The sequence below is a fragment of the Mobula hypostoma genome, chromosome 12 (genome assembly GCF_963921235.1).
Source record: "Mobula hypostoma chromosome 12, sMobHyp1.1, whole genome shotgun sequence".
NCBI classification, from domain to species: Eukaryota; Metazoa; Chordata; class Chondrichthyes; order Myliobatiformes; family Myliobatidae; genus Mobula; species Mobula hypostoma.
In genome coordinates, this window is record NC_086108.1 from 50881970 (window position 1) to 50898613 (window position 16644).

The following is a 16644-nucleotide window of genomic DNA, read 5'->3' on the forward strand; positions in this document are numbered from 1 at the left end:
CACATTCCTGACGAAGGGGTCTTGGCCTGAAACGTCGACTGTACCTCTTCCTAGAGATGCTGCCTGGCCTACTGCGTTCACCAGCAACTTTGATGTGTATTGCTTGAATTTCCAGCATCTGCAGAATTCCTCGTGTTCGCACATTCTATGTATGCTATAAACAGAAGGGATGTCACCACCCACTCTGATAGTCTCCAGTGTATCTCTTTCTGCAGTCACTATCATGGGCATATGATCAGTCTTCTGAAGAGTGAACCCTCAGCAAACATTGAGCTCAGATGGTGTCCCTGGCCTTGGCCTTAGACCCTTGTGCAGATCAGTTGGCAGGGTATTTGCAGACATGTTTTAACCTCTCCCTGCTTCAGGCTGTGGTTCCCTCTGCTTTAAGAAGTCTACTATCATCTAGATCCCCCAATTTACATCTTGTCTCACCAATGTAGGAGAGGCTGCACCAGGAACACCAGATACAGTAGATGACCACAAGAGATTTGCAGGTGAAGCGTTGCCTCACCTGGAAGGACTGTTTGGGGCCCTGAATGGAAGTGAAGGAGGAGATGAATGGGCAGATGTAGCATTTCTGTTCCTTGCAAGGATATGTGTCAGGAAGAAGATTAGTGGGGAGAGACAAATGGATGTAAATTTGGTGACTGCTTTGTCGAGCACCTCCTCTGCACCAACCAAAAGTGGAACTTCCCAGTTGCCAGCGTTTTAATCCCTATCCTCATTCCCATTCTGACATGTTCTGCTTGATGGTGCTATTGATGAAAGCTTACATTGCTTTGATGATGATTGAGAGTGGACTAATTGGACTTCACTTCACAGGATTGAATTTGTCCTTATTTTTGTCAACAGAAAGTACATGTGTTCGACAGTTCGAAGAAACATTGCTGCGTTTCCATGTATATTATATGGTTATATACATTATATGTAGTTAAATGACAATAAACTTCACTTCACTTGACTTGACTGTGCATTTTACATTGTACAGTGGATGCCACTGTTGAAACTGTACCAAACTGAGAAAGAAACTGCTGGGGAAGTCAGTGGGTCAGGCAGCCTATTCGAAGGAAGTGGACAGTCAATGTTTTGGGTCAAGACCCTTCATCTGGACTGAAATAACCAGTGTAGCGAGGCGAGGGGAAGAGTGGAACCAGAGCTGAGAAGCCATATGGGGAGGGGGGATAGGGAGATGGAGGAAGGATGAGTGGAAGTTGTGACAGAGACTGGGAGGTGATGGGTGGAGACAGTCTGATGGAATCTGATTGGAAAGGAAAGTGGAGCATGGAACCAAATAAAGGAGAGGGGAGATGGGAGCCCTGATGAAGAGTGTGACGAAGGCCCGTCACTGATTACGGACGGCACGTGGCGCACTCGGTAAAACACTCATCCCCAGCAGTAATAGTGACTGGGTCTGAACCAGAGCTGCTGCATGGAGCTGTCTCATGGAGGCAGCAGAACCTGCACAGGTGTGCTGATGGTGGAGGATACCATCTTTAAATGGATAATTGAGTTAATTAGCTTTTGGTTGGTCTAGGGGGAGGAGCTTAGCAGTTATAAGCCTCAGGTTAGCAAGGCTTTGGAGTTAATCAATGATGTCTTCACAAAGGTACTAGTGGATATAGGTAGGTCACTGTTTGTGGATGATGGGGCCTTGTGGAAAAGAGGCAGGAATATGGACCATATAATCAGGAAACTACAAGAAGCAATTGATGAAGTGGTGGAGTAGGGTTATGATTGGGGATGTAGATTTTCAGTAGATAAAACTCAAACTGTATTTTTTACCAGGAAAAGGGTTGAGGTAGGGAAGAAGTTAAGGATGTATGGGGTTGAATTAGAAAGGGTTGCATCATTTAAATTTCTGGGAGTTATATTTGATTCACGATTAACATGGGCAGACCATATCAGGAAAGTTGAGGAGAAATGTAAAAAAGTAATAAATGTGATGAGATGTTTGACTGGTAGGGAATGGGGAGCAAGTTGTTCAGCTTTGAAGAGAATGTATGTGGTTTTAGTGAGATCTGTGTTGGACTATGGAAATATAGCATATGGATCAGCAGCTAGGTCTCTTATAAGGAAACTGGATGTGATTCAGGCTCAGGCCTTGAGAGTGTGCAATGGGGCTTTTAAAACGTCACCAGTGTCAGCCCTACAGGTAGAAATGGGAATAAGAAGGATGCAACTGATGGCTAACTACTGGGCTAACTTGCAGGGGCACAATGATTCTCACCCTACTAAAGGAGTGTTGCAGGAGTGCTAGGAAAATGGGAGGTTTCAGAGGGATACCTTTAGTCAGGTAGGGAATGATATCGTGAAAGAATGTGGAGTATTTGATCTGAGGATAAGACCTTCAGTAGTTTATCTGGTTGTAGCTCCATGGAAGCTTGTATAGCCTGACATAGACTGGCATTTGTTAGAGAGGTAAAAAGGAAAGAAAGATATAAAACAGATTTGGTAAATGCATTTAACTGATTATACTCACATTTATACGGATGGTGCGAAGGAACCTGAAACAGGAGTGACAGGGTTTGGGGTGGTAATACCAGCAAAAGAAATTGGAATCAGCAGAAGAACATCTAATAAGTTAGGGGTGTTTACAGTGGAGATGCTAGCAGTGTTGGTTGCGTTGCAATGGGTGCAGAAAGCCAGACAAGCCAAAGCATTGATATGTTCAGATTCATCCTCAGTTCTAGCAAGTTTAAGGTCTTTTCACACAAACAGTTGGCAAGATGTACTTTATGAAGTCCTTCAGTTAGTTACAAGAATTGCAAATCAGGGAGGTCAGGTAAAATTTCTATAGGTTCCAGCACATGTAGGGGTGAAGGGGAATGAGAGGGTGGATGAGTTGGCAAAGAGGGTGTTAAAGAAAGAAAATGTGGAAATGCACATTAGTATCAGTAAAGCAGAGGTTAAGTGTGTAATCTGGGAAAAAGTCAACTGAATGTGGCAAGAAAGGTGGGACAGGGAGGGAAAAGGGAGGCATTTATATCAAATGCAAAAGAGTGTTGCAGTTACTAGGGTAGGTAATGGAAACAGAAGAGAGGAGACTGTGTGGACTAGGTTAAGGCTGGGGCATTGTGCATTAAATAAAACATTGAAAATGATAGGGAAATGCCAGACAGGATTGTGTGAGGAATGTCAGGAAGAGGAGTCAGTAGAACATGTAGTTCTGAGTTGCAGGAAGTATGGGATACAGACAGATGATGAGAAATAAATTTAAGGGAGTTGGGGATGCAGGAATTCACATTAAAAGGGTTGCTGGGCATGGGTGAGAGAGCACAAGTCTGGGTATTTGTAGCGTTTTTAAGGGGTACAGGGGTTTTTTATAGAATATGATGAATAAACAGGAATAGGATACTAGGATGGTCAAAGATGGGAGGGTGAAGTGTAGGTTTGTAGATATAGATAGTATGTCTAGTGCACATTCTGGAGCAGAGGGTGGCGGTAATGCACCATTAAGCTGGATGCCAACCGCTGTAAAACAAGATACAGACAGGCTTTGGAGTTAGTTTTCTTTTGTGTTTAGTCTGAGGGTGACTATATATGTGGTTTTTTTCCAGTTTTTGTTTTGTTTTGAGGTAAATAAAAGCACCTCAATTTTTGCGACTCAAGCCATCTAGTTATTTTTCTTAAAGAATTGACCCACAGTTTTTTGTGACAGAGTCTCAGCCCGAAATGCGACTGTTTAATCTTTTCCATAGATGCAGCCTGGCCTGCTGAGTTCATGCAGTATTTTGTTTGTGTTGCAAGGGAGATGGGGACAATGAGGGAGGGGAACCTGAGGGCATGGTGTATGAGTGACGGGTAGGTGTAGTGGGAAAGGAAGAAGGAAATGGGGTGTGAGGTGGTGTAAGAGGAACTGGGTAGATCAGTAGGAGGCAAAAAAGGGCCAGAAAAGAGGCAGTTTACCAGAGATTCAATATTTATTGCCTTTAAGTTCTTTTGTTTATTTTTTTGCCCAGGGTGAGTGTGAGGTGCTGATTCTGTCATTTGCATTTGTCTTCACTATGGACAAGTCCGGTGAGAGATATTGGTGTGGAGGTGGGAAGGGGAGTGACATGGCTCCAGGTGGCCATGATGGACAGAGTGCAGACTCATGGAAGCAAGCTGATCACTTGGTTCAGATTGCTTGAAGTTACAGGTCTTACTGGAGTACTGCCTGTTAGTACTGCCTTGGGAAACTTTCAACATAACCAGTGCTCTTGGATCATTTTTGATGTCATAGAGAGTCAAATAAATTAACAAAAGATTGACTTCTACAGAAGTGATTCAACATAGGTAATTGGAGATAGATTATCCATTCCAGATCTGAACTTGGTTGCAAATGCTTCAAGTGTGTCTTTAACACTCAGACATTGAGAGTAGGATCTTTGTGGAATCTCCTTCCCCAGTTAACTGTTTCCCTCTTCACAACATTCATGATGAGATGTGAAAGAACTGCACAGCTTTGATTTGATCTGCTAATTGCATGCTGGCTTTGGTGTGTACCCTGCATTTTTCATCATCACTGGCATGTCCTCTGCACTCCTTATTGAACCAGGGTTGATACCCCAGCCTGAGAGTAATGGTAGAGGGATATTCTGGGCAAACTCCACCATGAACAGTCCCAAGCCCAGATGCAAAATGAGGATGGTTAGTCATGGAGTGAGCAACCCCATCCTGTAAAAACCCAGAGCCACAAAAAACGCCAGAAGATCCAGAGACTTCATTCTTGGGAGAAGATGGGCTACACCTGGGACGACATGAAAGACTGGTCCAGGATGGACGTAAGCTGCTGTGGGTGGTCTATGCCACAGAAAGCGTGATGGACTTGAAGAGAAGAAGCGATATTCCAGGAATGAAGTTACAGATAGTGATGGAATACATCTCTGTATTTGCTGATGCTCATAGGATCTTATGCAGTCCCAGTTGGAATCAGGTTTATTATCACTGGCATATGTCAAGAAAGCTATTGTTTTACAGCAGTTGTAATGTCCAATACATTAAAAAGTCACTATAAATTACAATAACAAATATCTTAAAATACGTAGTGCAAAGAGAGTAAAAAGTGAAGTAGTCTTCATGGGTTCATGTTCTGTTCAGAAATCTAATTGTAGTGGGGAAGAACCTGATCCTAAACAGTGAATGTGTGTATCCAGACTTGTGTACCTCCTCACTGATGGTAGCAATGAGAAGAGAGCAGGTCCTGGTCAGTGTGGATCCTTAATGGTTGATATGACCTTCTGGAGGCATTGCCTTTTGAAGATGTCCTGGATGCTGGGGAGGCTGGTGCCCATGATGGAGTTGGCTGAGTTTACAACTTCCTGCAGCTTTTTTCTGATTCTGTGCAGTAGCCCCTCCGTACCAGATGGTGATGCAGCCAGTAAGAACGCTCTCCACGGTACATCTGTAAAAATTTGCTAGGGGCTTTAGCGACATACAAAACCTCCTCAAACTCCTAAGGAGATATAGCTGCTGATGTGATTGCATCAGTATATTGGGCCCAAGATGGATCTTCAAAGATCTTGATAAATAAGAACTTGAGGCTGCTTACCCTTTCCTGTGCTGAGCCCTTCATGAACACTGGTGTGTGTTCTCCTGACTTCCCCTTCCTGAAGTTCACGATCAGTTTCTTGGTCTTGCTGATCCAGGGTGCAAGGTTGTTGTTGTGACACAACTCAACCAACCAATGCATCTTACTCCTATATGCCTCCTTATCACCATCTGAGATTCTGCCAACAACAGTGGTGTCATCAGCAAATGTATAGATGGTATCTGAGCTGTGCCTAGCCACACAGTCGTGACTGTAGAGAGTGTAGAGCAGTGGGCTAACATGAATCTTTGAGATGCGCCTATGTTGATTGTCAGTGAGGAGGAGATATAGAAAGGGTGAATGTACACGGACTTTCCCCGGGCTTGGGGAATCAAGAACTGAAAGGCATAGATTTAAGATGAGAGGACAGAATCATCAGGAACCTGATAGGTCAGAGAATGGTCAGTATATGAAATGATCAATATACCTCTAAGCAATACAAACAAAATGCCGGAGGAACTCAGCAGGTCAGGCATCTGCTATGAAAATGAATAAACAGTTAATCCTTCTTCAGGACTGGAAAGGGAGGGGGAAGATGCCAGAATAAAAGGTGGGGGGAGGGGAAGGAGGAGAGCTAGAGGGTGATAGGTGAGGCCAGGTGGGTGGGAAAGGTAAAGGACTGGAAAAGAAGGAATCTGATAGGAGAGGAGCATGGAACATAGGAGAAAGGAAAGGAGGAGGGGACCCAGGGGGAGGTGATAGGCAGGTGAGAAGAGGCAAGAAGCCAGAATGGGGAAAAGAAGAGGGAGTGGGAAGGAAATTATTTTCTTACTGGAAGGAGAAATCGATATCCATGCCATCAGGTTGGAGGCTGCCCAGACAGAATATATGGTGTTGCTCCTCCGCCCTGAGGGTGGCCTCATCATGGCACAAGAGGAAGCCACAAGAGGAAGCCATGGACTAGCATGTCGCAACAGGAAAGGGAATCAGAATTAAAATGCTTGGTCACCAGGAAGTTCCACTTTTGGTGGATGGAGCGGAGGTGCTCGATGAAGCAGACCTCAATTTACGATGAGTCTCACCAACTCACCACATCAGGAGCACGGGACACAATAGACAACCTCTGCAGATTCACAGATGAAGTGTTGCCTCACCTGGAAGGACTGTTTGGGGCCCTGAATGGAGATAAGGAGGTAAATGGGCAGGTGTACCACTTGGGCTGCTTGCAGGGATAAGTGTCAGGAAGGAGATTAGTGGGGAGGGATGAATGGACAAGGGAATCACAAAGTGGGTGATCCATGCGGAAGGCAGAGGGGGAGGGAGGTAAAGGTATGTTTGGCAGTAGGATCCCTTTGGAGATGACGGAAGTTGCGGTGTTGATATGTTGGATGCGGAGGCTCATGGGGTGGTAGGCAAGGACAAGAGGAACTCTATCGCTGTCAAGAAGGTGAGAAGATGAGGTGTGCACCGACGTTTGGGAAATGGAGATGTGGCAGCATCAAAGATGGAGGAAGAACAACCCTGTTCTTTGAAGGAGGCTATCTCTGATGTATTGGAAAGAAAACTAGCATCCTGGGAACAGGTACAGCAGAGACGAAGGAACTGAGAAAAGGAAATGGCATTTTTACAGGAGCTAGGGTGGGAATTGGTTGGTTTATAAAAGATGTTGGTTGACAGTTTTCTCCAGAGATTGAGACAGAGAGATCAAGAAAGGGAAGGGACTTGTCAGAAATGGACTAAGTGAATTTAAGGGCAGAGTGGAAGTTGGAGGCAAAGTGGATGAAATTGACGAGCTCAGCAAGGATGCATGAAGCAGCACCAATGCAACCATCAATGTAGCGGAGGAAGAGTTGGGGAGCGTTACTGGGGAAGCTTGGAACATGGACTGTTCGATATAGCCAAGGAAAAGGCAGGCATAACTGGGGCTCATGCAGGTGCCCGTGGCTACCCCTTGAGTCTGGAGAAAGTGGGGGAGTCGAAGGAAAAGTTGTTGAGGGTGAGGACCAGCCCTACAACATGGAGGAGGGGAACTGGTTGGTTCTTTATTGAGAAAAAAGCAGAGAGTTTAATGCCCTTTATCCAGTCACAGTTTCACTTGAAGTAATGTTTTGGATGACATTTTCTCTCATTTCTGTCAGATCATCAGAGGTGTACACCTTCAAAGCTTCATCTCTGCCACATCTGTTCCAGGATGACGTTTTCCTTTCCAAGACATCAAATTGATATTGCCTTCACCCATATCTTCTCCATTTCCCGGACATCTATGCTCATCCCATCTTTCCATTGCCCGAAAAGGGTTAGAGTTCTTTTTGTCCTCACTTTCCACCCAATGAGTCTCCACATCCAACACATTATCCTCTGCAACTGCCATCCTCTTCAACGGGATCCTACTACCAAACTCGCCTTTGGCTTTCCACAATCCCCACCAATTCTCCGCCTTCTACACAAATCGTTCCCACCATGATTCCCTTGTCTCAGGGAATCATGTCCTACCAATGTCCTTCCTGACACATACCCCTGCAAGTGACAGAGATGCTACATCTCATCAACCTCCTCCCTCACCTCCATTCAGGACCACAAACGGTCCTTTCAGGTGAGGCAATACTTCACCAGTGAATCTGTTGCAGTTGTCTATTGCATCCATTGTTCCCAATGCAGCCTCCTCTACTTTGGTGAAACCCATCATAAATCGGGGGACCTCTATGTCAAGCACCTCCATAACATCTACCAAAAGTGGTATTTTCCTTGTGTGCAACCATTTTAATTCCTAACCCCATTCCTGTTCGACATGTCAGTCCATGGACTCCTCTTTTGCCACAATGAGGCAGGTAACAGGGTGGAAGAGCAATACCTCATATTCCATCTAGGTAGCCTCCAACCTGATGGCATGAACTTCGATTTCTTTCCCATAGTTTTTTCCTCCTCCTTCCCTCTTCTATTCCCTGCTCAGGCCTCTTACCTCTTCTTCTCACCTGACTTTCACCTGCCTTCTTCCTTTTATCCCATGGTCCATTCTCCTTTCTGATTAATTGATTCTCCTCCAGACCTTTACTTTTACCTTTCGCACCCACTTGGCTTTGCTTGTCGCCTTCTAGCTAATCCTCCTTCCCTTCCTCCCACCCTTTTATTCTGGCATCTTCCCCATTCCTTTCCAGTCCCAAAGAAGGGCCTTGCCCTGAAGCATCAACTTTTTCTTCATTTCGGAAGATGCCGCCTGACCTGCAGAGTTCCTCCAGCATTTTGTGTGTGCTGCTCTGCTTTCTCTCTTTTACTGTTTAATGAAATAAGACAATTTCTCATTCAGCCTCTTGTCAAGGCTGAGAAGCCCAGATCTATCTAACCCTGAATGTTGAAGCTGGGCACAAATCACTTGCTCTTGTATGGACCTTAACCAGCAGCCAGGGTCAGGGAAATCTAAGAAGGTGGAATCTATAAGGAGGTTAACAAAAGTTGGTGCACAAACTCATCTCTAGTTAGCAGTCACTGTTCTGTGACAATTGAACATCTCACCATTAAATGCCAGCCACATTACCGGCTCAGGTAACCTACTGTTGTGTTCATCACCACTGTCTACACCCCATCCCCAAGCGCGAATGCTAAGCATGCACTTGATGAGCTTCAAGTATCATCAGCTCTCTACAAAATAAGCACCCTGATAGTTTCTTCATAATTGCAGAAGATTTCAATCATGTTAACCTGCAGGACATTTTACCTAAGTTCCACCAACATGTCACTATGGCCACTAGGGGAACAAACAGACTCGACCATGTCTATACAAACAGACGTGGTACTTACAATGCCATCCCACACCCCTATCTCAGTCTCCGTGATCACATCTCTATAATGTTAATCCCAGTATCCCAAGTGCTGCTGAAAAGGGGGAATCAGTCAAGAGGATCAGCATTGTATGGCCTAATGAGCTAATCTCCATGCTTTAAGACTGTTTTGAATGGACTAACCAGCAAATGTTCAGAGACCACCACAAACAGAAGACACGGACTTCAAGGAACATGCCTCATGTCACTGGCTGTAAGTGCGCAGACAACATTGCTACCTCAAGAACAATGATCTTATGGCCCAACCAGAAGAACTAGCTAAATGCAGACCATAAGACAAAGGAGTAGAAGTCAGCCATTTGGCCCATCGAGTCTGCTCTGCCATTTTATCATGAGCTGATCCATTCTCCCATTTAGTCCCACTCCCCTGCCTTCTCACCATAACCTTTGATGCCCTGGCTACTCAGATACCTATCAATCTCTGCCTTAAATACACCCAATGACTTGGCCTCCACTGCTGCCTATGGCAACAAATTCCATAGATTCACCACCCTCTGACTAAAAAAATTTCTTCGCATTTCGGTTCTGAATGGGCACCCTTCAATCCTTAAGTCATGCCCTCTCGTACTAGGCTCCCCTATTGTGGGAAACAACTTTGCCACATCCACTCTGTCTATGCCTTTCAACATTTGAAATGTTTCCGAGGTCTCCCCTCATTCTTCTAAACTCCAAGGAATACAGTCCAAGAGCGGACAAACGTTCCTCATATGTTAACCCCCTCATTCCCGGAATCATTCAAGTGAATCTTCTCTGTACCCTCTCCAACGTCAGCACATCCTTTCTTAAATAAGGAGACCAAAACTGCCCACAGTACTCCAAGTGAGGTCTCACCAGTGCCTTATAGAGCCTCAACATCACATCCCTGCTCCTATACTCTATTCCTCTAGAAATGAATGCCAACATTGCATTCGCCTTCTTCACCACCGAGTCAACCTGGAGGTTAACTTTAAGGGTATCCTGTACAAGGACTCCCAAGTCCTGTTGCATCTCAGAACTTTGAATTCTCTCCCCATTTAAATAATAGTCTGCCCATTTATAACTTCTGCCAAAGTGCATAACCATACACTTCATTTCATATGTACTTCATTTGCCACTTCTCTGCCCATTCTTCCAATCTATCCAAGTCTCTCTGCAGACTCTCCATTTCCTCAGCACTACCAGCCCCTCCACCTATCTTCGTATTGTCAGCAAACTTAGCCACAAAGCCATCTATTCCATAATCCAAATCATTGATGTACAATGTAAAAAGAAGTGGCCCCAACACGGATCCCTGTGAAACACCACTGGAAACTGGCAGCCAACCAGAATAGAATCCCTTTATTCCCACTCTGTTTCCTGCCAATCAGCCAACGCTCTATCCACGTATGTAACTTTCCTGTAATTCCATAGGCTCTTATCTTGTTAAGTAGCCTCATGTGTGGCACCTTGTCAAAGGCCTTCTGAAAATCCAAATATACAACATCCACTGCATCTCCCTTGTCTAGCCTACTGGTAATTTCCTCAAAAAATTGTAATAGGTTTGTCAGGCAGGATTTTCCTTGAAGGAATCCATGCTGAGTTCTGCCTATCTTGTCATATGCCTCCAGGTACTCTGTAACCTCATCCTTGACAATCGACTCCAACAACTTCCCAACCACCGATGTCAAGCTAACAGGTCTATAATTTCATTTTTGCTTCCTTGCCGCCTCCTTAAATAGCAGAGTGACATTTGCAATCTTCCAGTCCTCCGGAACCATGCCAGAATCTATCGACTTTTGAAAGATCATTGCTAATGCCTCCATAATCTCCACAGCTACTTCTTTCTGAATATGCGGGTGCATTCCACCTGGTCCAGGAGATTTATCTACCTTTAGACTATTCAGCTTCCTGAGTACTTTCTCTGTCGTAATTGTGACTGCGCACACTTCTCTTCCCTGCCACCCTTGAGTGTCCGGTATACTGCTGATGTCTTCCTCAGTGAAGACTGATGCAAAATACTCGTTCAGTTCCTCTGCCATCTCCTTATCTCCCATTACAATTTCTCCAGCGTCATTTTCTATCAGTCCTATATCTACTCTCACCTGACTTTTACTCTTTATATACTTCAAAAAACTTATAGTATCCTCTTTGATATTATTTGCTAGCTTCCTTTCATAGTTAATCTTTTCCCTCTTAATGACCACCTTAGTTTCCTTTTGTAAGGTTTTAAAAACTTCCCAATGCTCTCTTCCCACTAGTTTTTGCTTCCTTGTATGCCCTCTCCTTAGCTTTAACTTTGGCTTTGACTTCTCTTTTCAACCACGGTTGCATCCTTTTTCCATTTGAAAATTTCTTCTTTTTTGGAATATACCTGTCTTGCACCTTCCTCACTTCTCACATAAACTCCAGCCACTGTTGCTCTGCCGTCTTTCCTGCCAGTGTCTCTTTCCAGTCAACTTTGGCCAGTTCCTCTCTCATGCCACTGTAATTTCCTTTACTCTACTGAAATACCGACACATCAGATTTCAGCTTCTCTTTTTCAAATTTCACAGTGAACTCAATCATGTTATGATCACTACCTCCTAAGGGTTCCCTCACCTCAATCTCTCTAATCACCTCCGGTTCATTGCACAATACCCAATCCAGTACAGCCGATCCCCTAGTGGGCTCAACAACAAGCTGTTCTAAAAAGCCATCTCGCAGACATTTTACAAATTCTCTCTCTTGAGATCCAGTGCCGACCTGATTTTCCCAATCCACTCGCATGTTAAAACCCCCCACAATTATCATAACACTGCCCTTCTGACAAGCCTTTTCTATTTCCTGTTGTAATTTGTAGTCCACATCACTGCAGCTGTTTGGAGGCCTATAAATAACTGCCATCAGGGTCCTTTTACCCCTGCGATTTCTTAGCTCAACCCATAAAGATTCTGCACCTTCCGATCCTATATCACTTCTTTCTAATGATTTAATATCATTTCTTCCCAATAAAGCCACGTCTCCCCCTCTGCCTACCTTCCTATCCTTCCAATACACTGTGTATCCTTGGACGTTCAGCTCCCAGAGACATGCATCCTTTAGCCACGTCTCAGTGATGGCCACAATATCATACCTGCCAATCTGTAGCTGTACAACAAGATCGTCCACTTTATTCCTTATGCTGCGTGCATTTAAGTATAACACCTTAAGACCAGTATTTGGTACTTTTTGCTTTGATTTCACTGCAACTTTATTGCACTGCAACTCGTCTCAATGGCTACAAATTTGCCCCATCACTTGCCTGTCTTTCCTGACATCTTTACTGCTCACCATCTTAGATTTATTTCTGTTTTCTCCTTCCTCTGCTCTGTCATTCTGGTTCCCATCCCCCTGCCAAATTAGTTTAAACCCTCCCTAACAGCTCTATTAAACTTTCCCACCAAGATATTGGTCCCCTTCGGGTTCAGATGTAACCTGTCCTTTTTGAAAAGGTTATACTTCCCCCAAAAGAGATCCCAATTATCCAAGAATCTGAAGCCCTGCTCCCTGCACCAGTCTCTCAGCCACGCATTCATCTGCCTGATCTGACTATTCTTGCCCTCACTAGCATGTGGCACAGGTAGCAATCCCGAGATTACTACCCTGGAGGTCCTGCTTCTCAGCTTCCTTCCTAATTCCTGGAAATCTCTCTTCAGGACCTCCTCCTTTGTCCTATCTATGTCATTGGTACCAACATGTACCAAGACAACTGGCTGCTCACCCTCCCCCTTCAGAATATTCAGGACCCGATCCGAGACATCCTGTACTGTAGCACCTGGGAGGCAACACACCATGCGGGTATCTCTATCAGGCTCACAGAATCTCCTGTCCATTCCCCTGACTATGGAATCCCCTATGACTACCGCATTCCTCTTCTCCCTCCTCCTGCACAACAGCGCCAGGCTCAGTGCCAGAGACCCAGTCACCATGGGCGTCCCCTGTCAGGTCATCCCCCTCAACAGCATCCAGAACAAGATATTTGTTGCTGAGGGGTACAGCCACAGGTGTACTCTCCACTATCTGGGCATTTCCCTTCCCTCTCTTGACAGTGACCCAGTTTTCTGACCCTTGTAACCTAGGGATGACTACCTCCCTGTAGCTCCTGTCTATCACCTCCTCACTTTCCCTGATAAGCAGTAGGTCATCAAGCTGCAGCTCCAGATCCCTAACACGGTTTCTGAGGAGCTGCATCTTGGTGCACCTGGCACCTGCACTCCTTACTAAAAGTCCAGGATGCTGCCTTCAAGTCAGGAGACAGAAGAGCTCTCAGAGCAGTCAAGAGAAACCTCGTCTTGGGCACCAAGAGGGAAAAGACCACTTATGCACAAAAAATTTAGGAACACCTGTCCAATAACGATCCCTACCTACAGTATGTGTTTGGGTTTCAAGGGCATTAGTGACTATGCAAAGAAAAACAGCATGGACTGTACCAGTGACACCTCCCTCCCTGATGCTCTAAACAACTTTTATGCATGTTTCAAGGCATGCACTACAACACTGGCCACGAAGCTACCCCTCTCCCAGATGAGTAGCCACTGTCTGTAACAGCAGCAAACGTGAGAAGGACTCTGCAGCAAGCCAACCCCCGTCAGGTGGCCAAACCATGGCAAGTTGCAGCCACAGCTCTCAGGCAACCAGGATAACCTTGAGCTACAAGGCCGGGTGAGTACGATAACAGACTACCAGATGACAGGCATCATCATATTGTTGAATAAGAGCTGCTTGAGAAAAACCTCTGATTTTGTCTACAAACAGATAGAAAGGCTTACCACAATCTGGGAGTCTGAAGGTCAATGCAGACATGAGAGCAGTAAAGGACCTGTCGACTTCAGTTGACCTCTTCAATTGCTCCGGCACTGACATAAAGTGAGGTCCTGGAAGGGGGTAACTAAGTTTAACATAGTTAAGAATCCACTGTCAGCAATATCCGGTCATACCCAGAAAGTGTGCACAATCTCCTTGAGGACTGGTTTAGACAGACTGACAATGGCCGGCACCATTTTGTCAGAAAGCAGGTCGCAAGCCCCATTCAAGAAAAAACCCAAAAAATGCACTTTGAGTTGTGAAAGCTGCAATATTTCTCAACGCCTTGTGGCTCTTGGTAGCAGGGCACGCAAAAGGACTACAGAGGCTTTGCGATTGGGGGAACATAAAAACAGATCATCTACAGTGCATATTATGAGAGTATGGATTCAGATGGGAAAATTACATCTACCAAGTCCTTTTGGAGAGTTGTGCTCTCAGTGTGTCCCTGTGGGAGGTGGGTCCAGGTATAATGTTTGCCATGGTTGGTGAGAGCAAACAAATATTGGGAGTCTGGGTGAAATGGGATTGAAAACATGCCCCAACTGTATCGTATTTAGTGTTTGTGGGAATACAATGGAAGATTGTAGCTGGGTCTGGAACTATGGGATAGGTTGGTATCACGGATTCATTAACAGCCCTCAGGTCTTGGACAAAATGCCAGGTGCCCTTTCCCAGCTTCAAAACAATCAATATAGGCATATTACATGGTGTCACTGTTGGAATGACAATCCCACTTAGTAGGATTGCTTCCAATACAGGCTTTGTGCTCTTCTCTGGTTCAAGGGATACTGAGATTTGCATGGGAGGGGTTTTGCAAATCCAATCATACTTTAAGAGGTTCTGCAGACAGTACTTGGCCCACAGTATTTCTGGTACTTGAGCGAGGAAGCTTTCGATTGTTTCACTATCCACCTACCCACGAGAGACTTAGGGCTTGATATTTAAATTCAGCAGAATAGGAAGCAGGGTTATTGTACATAAAAACAATTGCCTAGGGAAATACTGATAGTTTTCTGTTGAATTGGGCATAGTCAACTTCTGATGGCTTATGCAAGAGACGATTCATCATGTGTCCCAAATCCCGTGAGCGATTCGATGGTGCAAAATAAAGGGTAACACGCAGGCTCACATCAAGCAGCCTTTAAACAAAATGATTCAGCTTTATTGCGGCAACAACACCTTCTGGATCCACGCAGAGGGTGAGAATAACAAGTCAGAATGACTTACAGTTACGATCTTGGAGCAATTGTTTCACTGTTTTCTCATACAAGTGGTCTGGATCCTCTGTAGAATGATGTGCCCATACAGTCGACAGTCATGCACCACCCAGATGTCATATGTGGAAATTTCCCTTGCCCTGTACAGGCCTCTGAAAACTCCAGCAGTTGCTAAACCGAAGTTAATGGATTAGCAGACGATTCATCAGTGAAATTCAACCACCAGACCTCTGATCATTTTCGAATAGAGCCTTCCAATGAAGCACAAACAGTCGGATAGAGTGTCTCAGGCACCTCGAATTGTACTGCTTCTGGGGAGCATACTAATGTACATCCCAACTTACAAAGGAGGTCCCAGTCCGATAAATTAATTGGTGATTCTGGCACTATTAAAGACTGATGTTCTCCTTCAAGTCTAAAAACCTGATAAGTGACCTTACGGGAAAGAGGCGGAGAAACTGTGTCCCCCATGAGTCCCACGACATTTACTAATTCATCAGTTAGAGATGCTTGAGGCCAATTAGAAGCACAAATTGTAGAAAACATGGCTCCAGTATCAATCAGAAAGTCTAATTGTCATCCATCTACAGTCAAAGGAATAACAGAAGTCCTTATAATGGGCAGGAATTTGGGCTTGACACCCCTCCTGTAGAGGCTGGGACGTTGTCCAAATGGGTTACTTACAGTGAACTGTGTAGTCCATTGCACAGGTGATGGAGGCAGGAGCTGGCTGTTTTCAAAGTTGTCTTGGTGGCAAGGACATCTTCGAGCCTAGTAACCTGGCTGCCCGCAAGCAAAACACAACCCACTACAGGAATCGCTTTTACACCCCTCTGCCACGTCCACTACTCAACACTGCGGGGTGTGGATACAAGTATTCTATCCTTATTTCCCTTAACAGTTCTAATCTTTTGATATTGTAACTGCCTCTGACAATCTTGTAAAGCACTTATGATTTTTGTTTAACTCTTCCCTGTCTCTCTCTCTCTCCACCCCCCCCCCCCCATCTCACACAAATTGCAGTGAACATTTCTTTTAACCTGGGATGCAGGCCTCTCACAATAACATTTACTAAGGAGTACCTGCTTCTTGCATTCGGCTTTTGTGAGTATAAAGAACCAGAATCTACTCTGAGTGCAGTAAGGTTATTGCATGAACTTCAAGTGGGAGACAAAAAGCTGCTTGTAAAAGTAAATACAAAGATCAAAGCCCAGCTGGATGAATGAATGACAAAAATGAAAGGAGTCAATGGAGATACGAAAACAGAGGATTTGTCAGATGAGGAAACTAAGAGGAGAGA

General features: G+C 44.8%; 1 protein-coding gene across 1 annotated transcript in view; it reads left to right on the forward strand.

Moving 5' to 3' along the window:
• The first annotated feature begins 13845 nt into the window (after nucleotides 1-13845).
• Nucleotides 13846-16644, forward strand: part of pdcb (phosducin b) — a 30137-nt gene continuing 27338 nt past the window's right edge. Inside the window, exon 1 of the mRNA XM_063064064.1 lies at nucleotides 13846-13983. The gene's annotated coding sequence lies outside the window, so the exon portion shown is untranslated. The remainder of the gene's footprint in view (nucleotides 13984-16644) is intronic.